This window comes from Lontra canadensis, unplaced genomic scaffold, assembly GCF_010015895.1.
Source record: "Lontra canadensis isolate GAN:19392208 unplaced genomic scaffold, GSC_riverotter_1.0 scaffold32, whole genome shotgun sequence".
NCBI lineage: Eukaryota > Metazoa > Chordata > Mammalia > Carnivora > Mustelidae > Lontra > Lontra canadensis.
Genome location: NW_022631026.1, coordinates 16,608,737 through 16,628,364, shown reverse-complemented (window position 1 = coordinate 16,628,364; position 19,628 = coordinate 16,608,737). Strand labels below are relative to the sequence as shown.

At 35.8% G+C, this 19,628-nt stretch overlaps 1 pseudogene; it reads right to left on the bottom strand.

The window, feature by feature from the left end:
• Positions 1 to 13,690: 13,690 nt before the first annotated feature.
• LOC116873272 overlaps positions 13,691 to 19,628 on the bottom strand; it is a 92,989-nt pseudogene continuing 87,051 nt past the window's right edge.

Here is a 19,628-nt window from a genome sequence, read left to right as displayed (position 1 = left end):
CTGAAGAAGCCAGATTGTTGAATTAAGTAAAGATATGAGAGGGACCACCACACTTGACTCTTTAAGGTATTTAAATATTGAATTCATCTCTACCAGCCCCTGCAGAATGTATTATTTAAAAAATAATAATTTATTGATGTGAAATTCACAAAACACAAAATGTATTGTTTAAAAATGAACAACTAAGTAGCATTTAGTACAATTTTGTACTGGATGTTAAAGTATTATGCAATCATTACTCCAAAGTAAAACCCCTAACATATTAAGGCATTTCTCTGTGTATCCTCCTCCTCCAGCTTGTGGCCAGCAACAATCTGTGTTCTTTCTCTGGGCTTTATCTATAATAAACAAATAGAGTCATATGGTATGCAACCTTATGTGTCGAAGGTCCATCCATTCTGCTGTATGTAGTAGTTCTTGATTTCTTTTTATGGCTGAATAATATTCCATTATGTGTATATAAACAATTTCTTTATCCATTCCTCCATTGGTGAACCTTGAGGTTGTTTTCACCCTTTGGCTTCACTATTATGAATAGTGCTTCTATGAACAAGCATGTATGGATATTTATGTACCTGTTTTCAATCATTTTGGGTATACACCTAGGAGTAGAATTGTAGGGGCCATAGGGTAATTCTATCTTCAACTTTTTGAGGGACCAGAAAATGCTTATCACCAGTAGTCAAACCATTCTGCATTCTGCCAGCAATGTACAAGGGTTTTACATTTTCTACTCCCTCCCATTGCTGGTATTTATTTTCCATTTTTCTGATTCCAGTGATCCTAGTGGGTATAAAATGGCATCTCACTGTGGCTTTGATTTGCATTTTCATAATGACTAGTGATGTTGAGTATCTTTTCATATGTTTGCTGAGCCCTTGTATATCTTCTTTGGAGAGATATTAATCTAGTACTCAGCCCATTTTTTAATTTTATTGTCTCTGTTGTTGAGTTGTCAGAGTGCTTTATAAATCCTGGATACTAGACCTTTATCAGCTATATGTTTTGCCAATATTTCCTCCCATTCTAAAAGTTGTCTTTCCACTTTCTGGATGTTTTTTGATGTTCAAACATTTTTTTTTATTTTAATGAGGTCTGACTTATCTCTTTATTTTTTTGTGCTTCCCTTTAATGTCATAGCTAACCAGGTCATTATTATTTTTGTGTTAACCTCAGTACACAACAAATGACTTTCGCATAACTGTCCTGTCTTGTGTTTCTGCAAACTTATTTTAAAACTCAGTTTTGTTCTGTCCTAATATGGCATGGGCTCAATCTAGTGATCATTACCACTTTTGAGTGTCCTTTAAATAACCTTCTTTATTCTTAATGTTAAAAGTGTTGTGAGTACTTTCAAAGGGATAAGTGTAAGTTTCCAAGGTGTCCAATTTATTTAGAAGTTTAAAATCTTGGGGCTAGAAATATATATTAGCGGTCTCACATCTCAACTTCTACCAATGCAGTATTCCCTTTGATTCTGTTCCTCGTGGATGACTGTCACACTTGAATTCTTCCAGTGACAGGGAGACTAGTGCTTCAGAAGGGTTAAGTTGTGTTGTTGAACAGCATTAATTGTTACAATTATTTTTTAAATGTTATAAACTCAGGGCCCTGGCACCTGAGTGATGCAGTTGGTTAAGCCTCTGACTCAGTTTCTGGTCAGGTCATGATCACATGATCATGAGATCAAGCTGAGCACAGAGTCCACTTAAGACTTTTCTCTCCCTCCCCTACCCTTCCCCCCATCAAATAAATAGTCTTTTTAAAAAGAGATAAACTCTAACATTCCTCAACTTTATTCCATTTGACCTACTTTTATTATCTTAAACTATACAATATGAAGCTACTTTTTTTTTTTTAAGGTAGTGCCTTAGATATGTGGAACTATACAACATCTTTCCAATGTATTTAAGCTAAACAATTACCATACGAATAGCTCTTCCTCATTTCTAATTTGGATTCTAGATATTTCATCCTCCAGATCACCCTCCTCTAACAAAACTTCATTTTGTCAACATTCTTCAAGTGTAAGAGTCAGAATAAAACAAAATGCTCAACTATGATCAAAAGCAAGAAATGTAATTATCTGTACATCACGATTTTATTAATGAAACTCTGGTCGCTAACTTTCTTATTAGCCTGTTTCATGTATTGTCATTTATTTTTGTCCTAGTGACAATACCAACCGCTAAGGAGAGCTCTGTGTCTCTGCATGTGAATTAAAGTGATATTGCCCCATTCTGAAGTATATTATCAGGGCTTCCAGGACCACACAGGAAGGTTCACGATACCTTACAAGGAAAATGTACTATCTTAACATCCAACTGTGTGAAACATATTGCATCTTGGCTACAGAATGCATCCTATTTGTGTGTCAGTTTCTGATTTATTCTTTTAGGATATATATCGTCTTACGCTCACTCTCATCTAACCACGAGAATACTAGAATCATACTGTAGTTGCTATTTGTGTGTCTGTGTGTGTGTGTGTGTGTGAGAGAGAGAGAGAGAGAGAGAGAGGGAAAGAGAGAGCGGGGAGAGAAAGAGACTGGCTTATTTCACTTAGCATAATGTTCTTATAGTTCATCCATGTTGTAGCATATGTCAGAGTTTCCTTCCTTTTTAAGGTTAAATAATATTCCCTTGTAAGCATACACTACATTTTGCTTATCTTTTCATCTGTCAATAAAACTTGGTTTTTTTCCATGTTGTAGCTATTACAAATAATGCTGCTATAAACATGGGTGTACAAATCCTATTTTCAATTTTTTTGGAGTATATATCTGGAAATAGAATTCCTGGATCATATGGTAATTATATTTTAATTTTTTGAGGAACTGTCATACTATGTTTTCCAAAGCAACTGAACCATTTTGCATTCCCATCAATAATATACAAGGGTTCTAATTTCTTTCCACATTTTTACTACCACTTGTTTTCTTTTTTCTGTATTTTTTTTTTATAGTAGATGTCCCAATAGATGTGAGGTGGTATCTCATTATAGTCGTGACTTGTGTTTGCCTAATGATTAATGATGTAAGTGTTTTTTTAAGCTGATTTTGGATGAGGCTTGAAGGTTAACAGGTGTGATGTCTGTCAAAGACATAGCTGGTAGTGGTATTAGAATGTAAAATCATATGTAGTAAAGGAAAAGTGGGAAGTCACTACAATGATCCATTGGGCAGCTTTGGTGGATTAATATTCCGGGAATTCTCAGTTGCAGGAACAATTGCTTCTAGTTTCTATCCTTATCAACAAAAGACTTGAAGGGACTTATTCCAATCTCTGGTGAGAATATTCAGAATGAATCAGCATTTGAGTAATGTGTATCATTATCAGTATAAAATAATAAAGAATAGACAGAAAATCAGCTTAGGGCAGTGTAAAGCTAATTTTCTGTATGGGTGTGATAAGAAGCAGAGGCAGTTCTTCCTGTGCGATATATCAAGGTGATAATGTGCCCCATTAGGACAATTTGTTTTATATTTCTTAAAATAGATATGACTGAGAAAATGACAGATGGAGGTCGGGAAAAAATTCATGAAGTCCTTCACCTTATATTCATAAATCAATGACTTGGTCCCAGAGAGGTGGCTAAAAATATATTTCTCTTTCAGATGAAGGAGATTAGGTTGTGAAAAGAAGAATGTGTTGACTGAAATGACTGAGAACATCACCTCTGTCATTCATACTGACTACATAGCATTATGCGGAACACAAGGAACATGATTTTTCTTTCTTTCTCTTGTACCTTTCCAGTAACACACAAATCTCTCCTGTCTCCCCCCGTTTCCCTGTCTCCCCCTTTGTTTCTCTTGCTCCCACTCTTACCCCCTGCTTTCCCATGCTTCCCCCCCTCCCTCCCATCTCTGCCTCTCTATCTCTGTCTCTCTCTCCTCTCTCTGCCTCTCTTGCACATACAGGTACAGATTTCCATTTTATAGATGAAACCACATGAGTTTATAGTCAGAAAAATAATTGGGTTCAGCTAAATGTTTGGTCCATGGCAGAGAAATAGTTAAAGAAATTATTTCAATGAATTTGCACCAAGCATTTTCATGGGGGAAGAATTAGAAAAAAATACCCAGAAGAAATTATGTTGAAACAATACTAATGCCTGGGGGGAAAAAAAAAAAAAAAAAAAAAAAAAAAAAAGACTTGAGATGTTTTTCACTCTTAGAAGGCAATACCAGCATCAACTCCCCAAAGAGATCAGTATGTGAAATGACAATCTTGGGTTGAGAATGAAATCTTATAAGTTCCATGTGAAATACTGATTTTTAAAAATAATTCCTTTTGAAATATCTGTAATCTTTTAAACTTCTAATCAGGTACAACCTAAACTATAATGAAGGTATTTAATATGTCAGGAAACAAGAAGAAAGAGTCAAATGGCAAGGTGGCATTATGAATTTCTAGTGAGATTTGCACTCTTGCTTCTGTTTTTTATTGTATTCCATAAGCATCACAGAAAAAAAAAATCCTTAAAGAAATACATTCTATAGCTTATCACTCATGTCGGAGAAAACTCGTTTAATGCTTTTGTTGGCCATGATACTGAAAATAAGTCTTGATTGAAGCAAGCACAGTCATATATTGAAGTACACAAATAGACGTATTTGCTTGGTTTATTCTGCAGTCTTGCTGCAAGAATGCAAATGAGCTTTTCCAAGCCCAGCTTCGAGCTGTCAAGTGACAAAGCGGGGAGGTGGAGGGGGGCAGAAAAAAAAAATCAATTGAGTTAACCTAGCACAGAAGTCTACCATTAATTATGTTTTAAAAAACTGAAAACAATGTGTTTTTTGTTGGCAACTTGAAAGATTGGTGCCTGAAATACTCCTTAATATTATGTAAACAAATGGAGCTTAATCAATTGCAGGGACAGCAGTCACCATACCTGTAAAGGGCGTAGAGTAAGGTTGTAACTTTCCTTTCAAATAAATGAATAGGGCAGAGCAGACAGGAGTTCTTTTGCAGCTGCACACAGAATTCATATATTGCTTCCAGGATGGCGGCAGATTGGCATTGTGACTTCAAATGCCAGGTTAGGTATCAGTGTGCTTATTCTTTCTGTTGGGACTCCAGAATCCTAGGGATTCGAGGGCGGGTAAACAGGCAGATTCCTCATTTTATCCCTAGCATTTTGTAGTAGAGACATGACTTCTGAGGCTTATAAGGGTGTGGAATACCCTCATTACTGTTTTTGGTTCACTTGGATGGATTAAGCCCACTTTAGTAGGATTGTTATTCAGCCATCAATTCAATATATTCAATATTCGTATATGACTTTGGTTTGTGACCCAACCCTGATTAAGTGTTGGGAAATTTACTTGTCGACTAGCTACTTGTTGTTGATTGAGAATCCAAGGATGGTTAGCTCTGTGTACTTAAATAAGCAGAAAGGTAAAGCTGAGCTCTGACTCTGGAACTTTGGGAAAGGCAGACTAACTTCAAGGCAGAGTAGCAAAGGCTGTTGTTTGGAAGACAGCAGGACCCTAAAAATAACAGATGCCTTTGAGATTTACTTAGAGCATTCAAGCATTCAAGGCTTTTTAGTAATTAAAAAATACTTGACTATGAATGGAAGAGAGATCCAGAGGAAAGTGAAATGATTTGGTATAGTTTCGAATGGCAGATGTTCACCAATTGACAGCAAGAAGTTAAGGCAACTAGAAGGAGATGGGGATAAAAGGGGACAAGTTAATTTGTTTGAAATGCAAGGAAGATAACTTTAGTCTTCACAATTTTAAATGAGATCAGGGATGTTGCAGAGATAAGATGCAGGTTTTGTGGAGAAGCACTAAAGATAACTTTCCGAGATTATTTTTACTTTTATGAAATGAAAAATTAAAAGAGAGAATTTGGCAATGCATTGGAAGTAGAGGATACTTTGAAGACATTTTCCTGCTTTCAGCTGGAAGTTAAATGGGTATGGTTAGATGACAGCTGAATATAGAACATGGGCTAAAATCTGCAACAGGAAATAGCAAAGAGCAGATTATTAATTAGGACTCTTATTTTTATCCAGAGTTTTCTGTAGTTTTCTATTTATTTCATTAAAAATGTATCCATTACCTTAAACCCCCTATTGATAAGGAATAAGCAAAATTATATATTTTGTTGCATTAACTCATAATTACCTAGCACATTCATGCTGTATAATCTCAGGTTTCACTTTATTAGTGAATATGCTTTATACTTGTGCAGCCCACACAACTTCCTTTGAAGAGATTGGAGGTGTTTTCCCTCCTGCATTTATTATATTGACTTTGGTTAATAGCCATATTGCATTTGTTGAATAGGGTCTTAATGCTGATACTTTTTTATTCTTTTCTGTCAGATCCATCTTCTCATCCCTATCCTATAAGGAATAAACAGATCACAAAGAAAATTCAGTACAAAGTATGTGCCCATTAAATTTTGTTGATGATTACACAAAATGTCAGAGTAACTAAAAAATATACAGATATGAAAAATCCCTGTATAATCTTATAATGCACACACACACACACACACACACACGTATATGTATGCACACACACATACACATACATATAGATAGACATTTAGATGTGAAGGTTGACATCCTAAAAATAAATTTTCTTTCTCACAGTAAGCCAAGTTACAGTACTTTGTTAAGCAAAAGCATTAAATTATTCTGATTTTATGCATTGCCATCTGGCATACTTGTACTTTTTTTGTGAATCACAGAAAAAGCATTTTAAAATCAGACACTAAAAAGACTCATAAGTAATTATCGACATATTAAGTAGTTTCTGAAGACAGGTTTGAACACATACATTCCAACAGGATTTTCTTAGTTTGATAGCCGTAAGCGTTTTCATTGAGAAAAAAATATTTTATAATATTATTGTAAAATAATTTGGCAAACTGTTTCTGTGTGCATCTGCTTGAGTCTTCTTAAAACATGCTACATTACAAAAGTAATTCTGTGATTTATGCTCATCCCCTTTTCTGTGACATTCTTCCACATTGTATTAATGGGGAAGGAATCCTCATAATGAAAAGAAGTGTCTTCATCCTGAAAACACCCAGATTGTTCCACCATATACATCTCAGAATTCTGCCCGTTTGGAGGGAGAGTGGGTAGAGTTAATCTACTTTGTTTGTGGAACAGGGCTCATGCCAAAGGAACTACTCAGATGCTCACCCAATTGCTTGTGAAAGCAACATAATGATGTCACAGGAAAACTGGTTCCATTTTTTTTTTTAATAGTCCTGATCTTAAGAAATATGGCTTTATATTTAACCAAAACAGATGCCCCCTGCTGGCACCTCCACTTTGGAAGAGTTTGTGATGCCACATGGCAGCCATTTGTAATTTTGGTCACACTAGTTTACAGGTCGTTGAACCTCTTGAGATGTGGCCTTTGGAACCAAGCACAGCAATCCGAACATGGGGTCTGAGAACAGAGTGGTTCTCACTTTCAGTTTTCCTAATAGAAATATTATCATCATTCACAGACTGCATCCGTCTTGTCAGGAGACACTGCAAACTGTTGCCTAAAACTGATCTTGAATATTTATCAAAATTTTTTTGTCTTCTCAAATATGTATATCTAAACATAGACATTTGTAATAAACTATAGTAGATCTCATTCTATTAGTTGTTTCTGATTTTAGAGATTAGGAAATCTTTTAACAACCGTTTAATGTTTATGACCATAAAAATAAAGTACCTTTTAGGACAGAAAAAGTGAAAAAGGACAAAATAGACAAATGTTAGACAAATGTAGGACAAAATGTATATAAAAAATGCCTAAGACACCACCACCACCATTATATGTGTAACAATTTTATATGCTGCTTTTTTTTTCCCCCACTTAAAATTACTTTATGGCTATTTTATTAGATTATTTAGTATTCTTTTGAAATCCAATTTCCAAGAAGAACTAAATAATATTTGACAAAATGGGTATATTTAGTTAAATAGTAAATTGTTATTAAGGCTGTGCCTGTCAATTTTTTTATATTGAAAATGATACTACTAAAAACCTTTTTATTCTTAAAATTTTGCATACATTTCTCAGTAACTTTAGAATAAATTACTGGATATAGACTCCTTGGATTAAAATTGTGACTATTTAGAGGAAATCTTAATGCATATTGCCAAAATGAAATTCATTTTCAAGGTGAATTTTATTTTCCAATATGCAAACCCATATAATAAATATATATGTGTATATATATTTATAACATATATATGACATAAATTTATATGTATATACACATGTGTAGATAAGTTTATGTGTGTGTGTGTATATATATGTGTGTGTGTGTGTGTGTGCGCACATGTATATGTGTATGCCTAGATATAGATAACTGGAGTGTGTAGAAAGAAGAGAACCTGGAAAGATTCTACCAGGTATTATTATGACCAGTCTTATAGCTGAATCTTAACTGTGGGGTTGAATTTGTTATGTCAGGGTTAAGTGTTACATTGTGCTTTCAGAGTAGTCCAGAAATTTATACTTTGGGTGTGTGGGATACAAAGGTACTATGATGGACCTGACCTGTATTTTACCTTTCCTGTTTCTTTGACAAACGTTTCAGTAACAAATGGAGCAATGGAAGTCTAAAATTTTAATAGGGTATTACCATTGCATGAAAAGATTCATGTGCGAGATTCATCCAGAGGTAACAGTAAAACTATAAGCTTTAATGGGTATGGTAAAAATTGTTGCTGTTATTTTCTGAGAAGACAAATACAGCATTGAAGCTTCCCTGGTGGTTGCAAACTTTTGCAACTTTGTCCATCAGTGGACTATGCTGGGTTAGGCACTATAATTCATTTAGACTAATGAAAGTGTGTTCCTTTTATTCTGAAGATCTTAATCTCTAGATGGGATACTGAAAAGTAAACAGTGACCTAGGCAGTGGTACAGATATGTACAGAGGTCTGTGTGAGATTCCCTGGGACACTCAGTTGTTTCTTTAACCCTCTACTTCAGCATTTCCTTTCTTCCCTAGTCACCTATCTCTGTTCTGTCGTGCTGAAAATAGTATAATGGGACATGAAAGGATAATGGGTGGGCTAACAATGGACAAAAAATGTCTAACTAAACAGAATTACACCCTAACCTACAACCTGTCTTCAAAGAAAATTAAATTTCCTTTAGGCAAGACCAGTCCAAGAACTTGGTATCATATGTTGCTAATGGCATATCCTGGCACTTGCTTACAACTGTACATACCTGTTCTCTGCTTGCCACTAAGCAGAGAAGGAAGATGTGCTGGGCACCAGACCAGGTCTGGTCCCTAAATAAACTGATGTATTCCTGCGTGAATACCACTCATTGCTGATTTACTGGTGAGAGTACCTTTGTGGCATAGTCACTGATGTTTGCACATCTAAACTATGTAAGAGGGGCATCTGGGTGGCTCACTTGGGTAAGCATCTGTCTTTGGTTCATGTCATGATCCCAGGGTCCTGGGATCAAACCCCACACTGGGATTCCTGCTCAGCAGGGTGTGTGCTTCTCCTTCTGTCCCTCTCCTTGCTCATGCTTGTGCATGTGCTTTCTCATTCTCTCTCTCTGAAACAAATAAAATAAAATCTTAAAAAAGAATAAACTGTGTAAGAGCCAAGAATGCAAACAAAAGATCAGCATTTCCAGCTCTGCAAGTTAGAAGAGTCACAGGCTTCAGTCTTCCACCAGAAAACTCCTAAGATTTTTATTTACAAGAGCCACCTTATTGTTTCTATAAAATTGGGAACTGTCATCCCTTCTCTGTAACACACAGATTGGTAACTCATATTGGGAATTCAAGCTATTATCTGGACACATGTAGAGGACTAAATGCAGAAAAAACCTGCAGATGACAATAGTGTCAACCTTTGCACCCGTAACAGGGAGATGACGAAGTAAAACAGATAGGAATAAAGGATTATCAGGCTGCATCAGGAGTGGGTACAAGAAAACCCAGCTACACAATGAAGAACCAAAGGACCATGGCAATCCAAATATTTCCTTAGCTACACTCTCAATTACTAGTTCACTGTGAAGTTCTGACCGTAACTCTAGGTTGTGTAGAGAAAAGAACTCTAAAGCTCTTGGTGCATTTGAGAAGGTAGAGGTGACAGTGGTGAATAAGGGTTCCAACAGAACGCCCTTGCAAATTCCAGGATCAGCAAACAGGTCCTCACCCAAGTCATCAAGATAGATGAGGTGACCAAGAACTGAATCCTCTAACAAGCAGTAAGTGAGAACCATTTAAGGAAAGAGCAGTACATGAAGGAAAGCAAAACAAAGAACAAGCTGAGAGATAGAAAGCCACCACATGTGGTGTCCTAGAGCTCAGGGAAAGAACATCTATAAAAACACTGAGTGATTAAAAATAGCAGATATCAAGAAGTCTCAAAAAAAAATCTGAGCCACAAAGAGCTGGTATATGATCACAAGGAAAATGAGGTGTCAGGGGAACAGAGAAGGGAAAGCCAGAGTGTTGTGAGTTGAAGAACCAATGGGAGATGTGAGAATTAGAGACAATAAGAATAGATAGTAATTCCAGAATTATTTCATGGTTGTTTAAGTGATTATATGATGCAGATAATATACAGTAGCAAATAATTCCTCTCTTTGTGGTGTTACACATTTCAATCTTAATTCTAGCCCTTCCATTCTTAAGCAGTATGATTTTGGATGTTTTCTCTAGGTCTTCCTCTCTTCATCTGGGAATGTGGGTCCACATCCTCTCAACCAATGTTAGCTAATTGTTTTCTTTGAAGTCACTGCGGAAAGAGGGAAGAACCAATATAGCCAGGTCTCCTGGGAGGTAGCAGGCTATAGATTGAAGACCTCTGGCAAAAGAATTAATCTTTCAAAGGGGGAAGGTCTCTCTTATACTGGGATACATGTACAAGATAAAAATAAGGGTTCAGGTACATTTACCTTTATGGGTTTGACATGAACAGATTTCCAATTGCAATGGCATTTGTTTGTTCTGAAGTAAGAGCTAGAATTATCTGCTCTAAGTAGGTTACAGGGCTAGCGAGTTGAAGGCTGAAGAAGATCAAGATTTAAAATAGCTAACATAGTAACAGTGAGAGAGCCTACCGAGACAACAGGCTTTGTCGGACAGTCTTGGTGCCCATCTGATGCTAGAGAAAATGTACCTAGAGGAACCGTACTTTGTGGGATTCCAGTTTTTCTCTGAACAGTGTGGTTACTCTGGAAGTTGATAGGGAAGTGCCGTTGAAATCCACATGGAGAAGAAGGAGGTGGGAGTGAAATATGTTAGAAAGAGATACCAGAAAAGTAGGCAGAATAGAAGGATGGAGACCTTGGTGAGATGAAAGGCAAGTTGGACTAAAACTAAGTAGGAGGGTATAAAAACGTGTGAAAACGTGTGAAAAACAAACAAACAAACAAACAAACAACCTAGGTTGTTTATAAACAGAACTTTTCTAGATTTTGCAGACCAGGCAGGTATCTGTGTGAATGAGTATGTACTTCAGAAGGTTAGAGTCAAAGACAAGGTCCCTCATTTTATCCTTGTTGTCCTTACATCATCATTAATGGTTCTTCTTTCATTATTTTTCCTACTCTAACATTTAATGAATTATTTGTAATTCAATAAGTAAATACACTAAACCTGAAAATGGGGAAAAAATTTCCATGTTGCTGATCCATAGGCATACAGGAGACTCCAACTGCACATAGATATGAATGTTTTATAAATTATATAATCACTGCAGACATATACCCCAGATATATATTGTTGGTAATCTCATTTATGGCACCAACTCTAATCAAAAAAGTTGAGTTCTACTTAGTTCTAGTTGATGTGCTTCAGGACCACTCTTTGGCTGATGTACTAATCCCTTCAGCCATTTGTTTCTTGCTTACATATGCATACATGGGGAAGGGGTCTGGGGGGTTCTGAAGTTTATAACAATATACTGTTAGTGACTGGCACAGAAAGTTGTTTGAAGTGACTCTGCAGCCCTATTCTGAACTTGTAGTTCAGTTGATCTCACTGCTCTCATGCAAGTCTATAGAACTACCACACACAGGAGAAAAATACTGGGACCCTAAATCAAAATAGTGATTCACAGTGTTTTGCTTCAAATAAGATTCATATTTAAACATAAATGAAGAAATTAATCTACAGAGTTTGAAAGATATTTTAGAATCCTATGTTTTGACCCTATTTTTTTTTTGAAGGAAGGTGACACATAATTTCTGGATAATTTAGAAAAAAGTTAGGACTTTTCTAGCTAGTTTTAAAATGGACATTTTTAAATTTTATTTTATTTTTTAAAGATTGTATTTATTTATTTTACAGTGACACAGATTGAGAGAAAACAAGCAGGGGGAACAGCAGAGGGAGAGGGAGAATGTGGGGCTAATCCCAGGACCCTGGGATCAGGACCTGAGCCAAAGGCAGACACTTAAACAACTGAGTGAGCCAGGTGTCCCTGAACATTTTTTTTCCCATAAGATTTCTAAATTTATCTTTCTGAATTCACTGGTTTCTAGAACTTGCCGTAAATGAAGTTCTGAATCCTATGAAACAACTTGGCACTATGTAACCCAGCCCAAGAATGTAGCTCAAAGTATATTAGATTTGTGTATTAATTTAGGGGAAACAGTTGATTCTGCCACATCCTGAAATCCTGTGTGGGGAAGAGTCTGATACCCCAGGCTGTACCCCACAGGACCACTCCATGTTCTACTACAGAACCTTAAAAAGTTCTGTTTTATGGATAAATAATGCCTATTCCCAAAGACTTCTCAAGAGACAACATCTTTACCGCTAATCCTTTATATACCAAAGCGGCTGGAGAAAAAGTACACTTTAATTACACAGCACCAAATATAACTACCAATTTATTTTTTATCTGGAAAAAGTATTTTAAGAGGCTCTGAAAGAGGAGAGAAACTAAGAATCGCAAGATTAAAGGGTATTTAAAATTTTAATATTAAATCTTCCACACAAACTTTTTCTCCTTACATGAAAAGTACTAAATAAGTTACATTTAAATGCCCTACTTATATAAAAATAAAATTAGGTACTTCTCATTTAAGAGAAAGTGGATAATATTTAAAATATAAGGAATAGGAATAAAGGATGAACAACATATCCAATCTAAATTACATCAAAAACCAAATATGTAAACAGAATTTACATTTTCCTAAAAGGAAGTAAACATTCACTACCAATCCCAATAGGTAAATTACTCTGATGAGAAGAAAGATACATGAACTAAGATACTTTCTTGCTTTGACATACAAAAAAACATGATACATTTCATGTTCGTTTAAATGTTTAGGGTTATATTGTTAGAAATATATAATCTTTCATGGCCAGGTCAACTAGGGGGAATATCACAATCATTTGAATTGGTTGACTTCATACTGGTTAGGGCTTGCTTCTCTCTTTTTCTAAGCTTTATCAAAGTATGACTGATACAAATTACAAAAAATTACATGTGTTAATATATACATTTTATTGAGTTTGTACATAGCATACACTCATTGTATTATTACCACAGTTAGGGTCCTAAACATATCCATCCTCCAACAATTTCCTTGTGTTTTTGGTGTGTGTGTGTGTGTGTGTGTGTGTGTGTAAGAACACTTGACATGAGATCTATTCTCAGTGTATTTTAAGTGCCTAATACGTGTTAACTGTATGCACTATGTTGTACAGCAGGTCTATAGGACTTACTCATCTTGCATACATTTTTTAAGCTGCTTTGCACATGTAAAACATGCCATAAAATGTCCTATATTGCAATGGACAATGCAGCTGTTTTTAGGTTGACCTAGGCAAATCCCATGAGAATCAATGGCATTAAGGAGAAAACTAGATTCCATATTTTCTTCTTTGTCTCATGTTTTTTCCCATTCAGACTCCTTGATCTCTTGGCTGCTATATGTGATCCAATTAGAAGTTCATGCCTGAGAATAGTGTTCACTTTGTTAGAATTGGGAGATTTAGGTGATCATCAGTTTCTTCAACATATGAGTCTTTGGAATCATCCATTGTAGCTTTTGTGTTTTTTGTTTGTTTTATTTTGTTTGTTTGTTTTTGTTTTTTACAATCAGGAACACCAAAGCCTTCTCCTCCTTGTGTTAACTTTTCTAGATTGGCTTTTAACAGATATTTTCTCTTTCTATTTATGAAGCCACTTCTCACCAATTGCCCAACATCTGTTGCAGTAGGGTAAAAGGGGAGGATTCATTTTATTTCATAAATTATACTTCTGGTAGTCTGCTGAGGAAATTTCAGGATCTTCTTCAAGTGAACCTCTATCGCTCTGCCCTGCCTGATTTACCTCAATATCCCTCATCATCTTCTTCTGAGAGTTATTCTCCTTCACTAAGGCTATAATCTGCTGAATCAAGACTCATCTTCTAACTCTACAGTGAAGTCATCTGAAACTGAATCTTGATCCAACCATCCATCCAAATGTTCACTTACACCAGCATCAAGATCTGGATTTGCTGGAGTCTCTGGATGTCCCGCTCCTGCTTCTTCACCATATGTCTCCCTTGTTACACATAAAGTGAGGTTTTCATCAAGGAAAGGGAAATACTGTCATATTTCTGGTGCTTTCTTTTTCATTCACCAGGTAATTCATCTGAATTTTCATCTAGTCAGGACCCACATCTTCTTCTTCTGAGTCCCCCAAATAATCTATCCCAGGTCTGTATGTGTGTGAGCACACTAGGTCCAGAGGAGGAGGCCCCTGGCAGCAAAAGCAGCCCAACCTTGGTCAGAGGGACCTAGGGCTGCCCACCAGCTGGGCTTCTAGCTCTATCTTCCTCCCCCTCACTAAGGCTGCTGAAGTTCCCTAATGCACATCCAGGGTGTTTATGTGTGTGCACTCAGACCATGCAGCCTCACAAGTTTCTCCTTTCATCTTCAGAATTGTCCAGATTTGGACACAGATTCTATTCTCATACTATGTAAAGATCATTAGAAAGTAGAAGCCGAACAAAGGCAAGGGTGGGGTACTTGAAAGATCATCCAAATGGGGGCAGAATTCACAGCCCAGCAATGAGGGGAAATAGAAGGCTTGAGTAAGAATACTCATAAATGAGAACATATTAATAAAACATATTTCTATTTTTTTTCACATTAACAAAACATAATTGGATGAAAGCTAAAAACTCAAGTTTGAGTCCTCCCACGCTAGAGACAGCATTCTAGCAGAACATTCGGGCACCTGATAGGCAGCACGTATCTGCTAGTCACAGTGGTGAATGACTCCATGTGATGCTCCTCTGATTTAATTACCTGCAGAAACCCAAGCTTGATTCCTTTCAAACTTTAGCATCTATTGCAAGCCTAACGAGTTAAAAGTTTGAGCTGGAGAATAGAGCCATTACAGAATAAAAGTAATCAAACAACTCTTACAGATCTCCTAAAGCAATGATTCACACAGGATTTCACACAAAACTCCCATTAATGGTAATGAAATTGGGTAAGTTACAGGCAGAAACTCTCCCATACATTGATAGGTGAATAGTTCCCTGAGGTACTTACTTAGATGAGGGAACTTAATTTTCTCTCCACTAATCCTCTCTGGATGAAAAATAAGAATGCTTCACAAGTTGGGTTTCTTTTTAAAGTAGATGGCACAAATTCAGAATCATTGGTGTGAATTAATCAAAAGCCACGTTAGGAAATATACTAGCTTATTTTCAATCAGTCAAACCTTCTTCCGTTCAAATAAATACTACTCGGCCAAAGTCTTGAAAAGTCAGTCTTGTTTGTGGCTCTGAAAGTAGCCCATTAAAATCCATTCCGTCTTGCTCCTTCAAGATTCTAGAAAAAGGAACTGTGCAATTATTTGAGGGAACTAGTTGAAAAGAAATAGAAATTCCTGATTGCCTTAGTATGAATTGAAGAGTTCAGCAGCTGATTTAATTAGCTGCCTAGGGAAGAAAAGATCATGAAATGTTGAGTTAGAAACAATATAAGATCATTCAAAGAGGTACAAGTTTTAGTACAGATATAATTAAGCTTCTGGGGCAGAAGTGGTGTGCGTGTGTGTGCGTGTGGTTCAGAAGTAGCAACTTTCGCTAGCATGTGAGTGTTTTTGCTTAATAATAATCATTAGGATAATATCAATTTGGTTATGTACAACTTTTTACCTAGTCATCTTCTCATTTATTATAATTTCACAGGATATAGGCAGGGTTGTGGTTACTATATTATTTTACAACTGACAGAGTGAGACTCAAGTTAGTAAGTTACCTCATAGGAGAAAAGTGATAGGTTCCTAAAAACATATTAAATCAAGCAAATGTAAATAAAATAAATAATGCTGATTTCTTGATGAGAATGATGTCACAGAAAGTAAAGATTCTTAAAATCTCATTTAGTTTTCCCTTCTCTCTCCTACAACTGATGCAACTGAACCTTAAAATGGGAATTTTCTAAAAACCATCACCTAGGATCTTAATGTCAGAAGAAATTTCGGGGCACCTAGGTAGCTCAGGCAGTGGACTCCCTGGCTCTTGATTTCAGCTCAGGTTATGATCTCAGTGTTGTGAGATCAAGTCTGGCATGGGGCTTGGCATTCAGTGGGCAGTCTGCTTGAGATTCTCTCCTGTTAGCATGGAATCCCTCTCAAATAAATCTTGAAAAAAAAAATCTAGTCTGTTACCTTTTGGTTAGTGATACCTAGAAAGATCGTTGAATAGAGATCCCCAAATACCAAAATATGTCTTTGATTTACTTACACATGAATGCATAAATAGTTTAGTTAACCATGTGCTACTTGATGAAAAGTATCTGGTGCTTCTTATTTTGACTAAGACCTGAATTACACTGAATTTAAGCATCAGCAGACACATTTTGGTGAATTATATTTCTTTAAATAAATAAAAGAAAATTTGATTTATTAGATGTTAAGAATCAGTGACACTACACGTGGAATTTTAAAATGACTACTCTAAACTCTACAGTTATAGTTGGAGATGTTTTAGTAATTAATAAAATAAGTAAAGTGAAAATCAGTAAGCAAATATAAGACCTGAAGAATGCTATCAACTAACTTGACCTAATTGACCTTCACAAGGCAAAGGGAGAAACTCAACAGAATACATTTTTTTGGAAGTGCACACACTATTCACAAGATAGACCACTTCTGTGTCACAAAATTTCTAGAATGAAATCGCACAACATATATCCTTAGATTGCAATGAGGAGGAAACTAGAAACGAATAGAAAATAATTGAAAAATACTCAAATATTTGGAAGTTTAAAAACACACTTCTTAATAAACTCTGTGTCAAAGAAGAAAACAAAAATGGAATTAGGAAATATTCTAAACTAAATTAAAATGAATACATATCAACCTTTATCTGTTGCAGCTTAAGTAGTACTTAAAAACCATAGCATTAGATAAGTCTGGCGAGGTATTTATCAACCTTGTTAATTCTTTCCAAGAATCAGCTCCTCATTTTGTTGATCTGTTCTACTATTTTTATTTGTATATCATTGATTTCTGCTCTAGTCTTTATTATTTCTCTTCTCTTGCTGGATTTAGACTTTATTTGCTGTTCTTTTTCCAGCTTCTTTATGTGTAAATTTAGGTTGTATATTTGATACTTTTCTTGCTTCTTGAGATAGGCCTGTATTTCTATGTATTTCCCTGTTAGGACAGGTTTTGTTGCATCCCAAAGGTTTGAACTGTCTTGTTTTCATTTTCATTTGCTTCCATGTATTTTTTTTAATTCTTCTTTAATTTCCTGGTTGACCTGTTCATTATTTAGTAGGATGATCTTTAATCTCCATGTATTTATGGTCCTGCCTATTTTTTTTCTTGTGGTTGACTTCAAGTTTCCCTAACACTGTGGTGTGAAACTATGCATGGTATGATCTCAATCTTCTTATACCAGCTGAGACCTGACTTGTGACCCAGTATATGATCTGTTCTGAAGAATGTTCCATGTGCACTTGAAAAGAATGTATATTCTACTGCTTTAGGATGAAATGCTCTGAATATATCCTTTAAGTCCATTTAGTCCAGTGTGTCATTTGAAGCCCTAGTTTCCCTGTTGATCTTCTGCTTAGATGATCTGTCCATTGCTGTGAATGATGGGGTATTAATTTTCCCTACTATTATTGTATTATTATCAATGAGTTTCTTTAAGTTTGTTATTAATTGATTTATATATTTGGCTGCTTCCAATTTAGGGGCATAAATATTTACAATTGTTAGATCTTCTTTTTGAATGGACTCCTTCATTATGATATAGTGTCCTTCTTTATCTCTTATTACAGTCTTTGCTTTAAAATCTAGTTTCTCTTGGGGTGCTTGGGTGGCTCAATCAGGTAAGTGTCTGCCTTTGGCTCAGGTCATGACCCCAGGATCCTGAGATTGAGTCCTGCATTGGGCCTCCCTGCTCAGCAGGGATTCTGCTTCTCTCTCTCCCTCTACCCCTCCCTCCTGTTCATGCTCTTCCTTTCCTTCTCTGTCTCAAATGAACAAAATATTTAAAAAATAAAATAAAAATAAAATCTAGTTTGTCCCATATAAGGATGGCTACTCCAGAAACCCTTGTGTTCATTCATAGAAGAATGGATAAGAAAGAGCCATATATATGTATACAATGGAATATTACTCAACAATGAAAAAGAATGAAATCTTGCTATTTGCTCTAATGTGGATAGAACCAGAGGGTATTATGCTAAGCAAAGGCAATCAGTCAGAGAAAGATAAATACCATATGATTTCATCATATGTGGAATTTAAGAAAAAAAAAAAACAGATGAACATGGGGAAGGGAAGGGAAAATAAGATAAAAACAGAGAGGGAGGCAAACCATAAGATCTCTTAACTATAGGAAACAAACTGAAGGTTGCTGGAGTGGGGCAGTAAATGAGGGGATGGGGTAATTGGGTGATGGGCATTAAGGAGGGCACTTGATGTAATGAGCACTGGGTGTTTCATGTAACTGATGAATCACTAAATTCTACCCTTGAAACTAATATTACACTATATATTAACTAAATTGAATTTAAAAAATTATTAAAAATCACTTTCCCACCTGCTCAGCGAAGAGTCGGCTTCTCCCTCTCCTTCAGCTCCTCCCTCCTACTTATGAGCCTGCTCTCTCTCTTTCTCTCAAATAAATAAATAAATAAATAAATAAAATTAAAATACATATATATAGATATAGATAGATAGATAGATATCTGGCCAAATTGATTAAGAAAAAAAGAGTAAAGACATAAATTACCAGTATTAAGAACGGAAGAGGGAATATCACCTTAAGTCCTACAGATGTTCAAAGTATAAAGGAACCTTATAAACAGCATTAAGACAATAAATTTGATAAGTCAGGTTAAATGGATAAGTTCTTTGAGAGAAGCAGCTAAAAGGGTGAATTTTATCATCCATAATTTAGATTTTAATAGCCCTGACTAAAAAAATAGATTGGCTGAGGAAAGGAAACAAAATGTACCACTGCAATGATTAACACCAACATGTTTTATTTAATTGTTTTGTTTTTATACCTCTGCCTGACATTTTTGGGCAACATTAAGATCTACAGGGGTACTTAAATTTCAATCTCTTACTATCTGAGAAAGACACATTTATTTCCACACTCTCTCCTCCCCCATTCTTCTTCTTTAATGGAT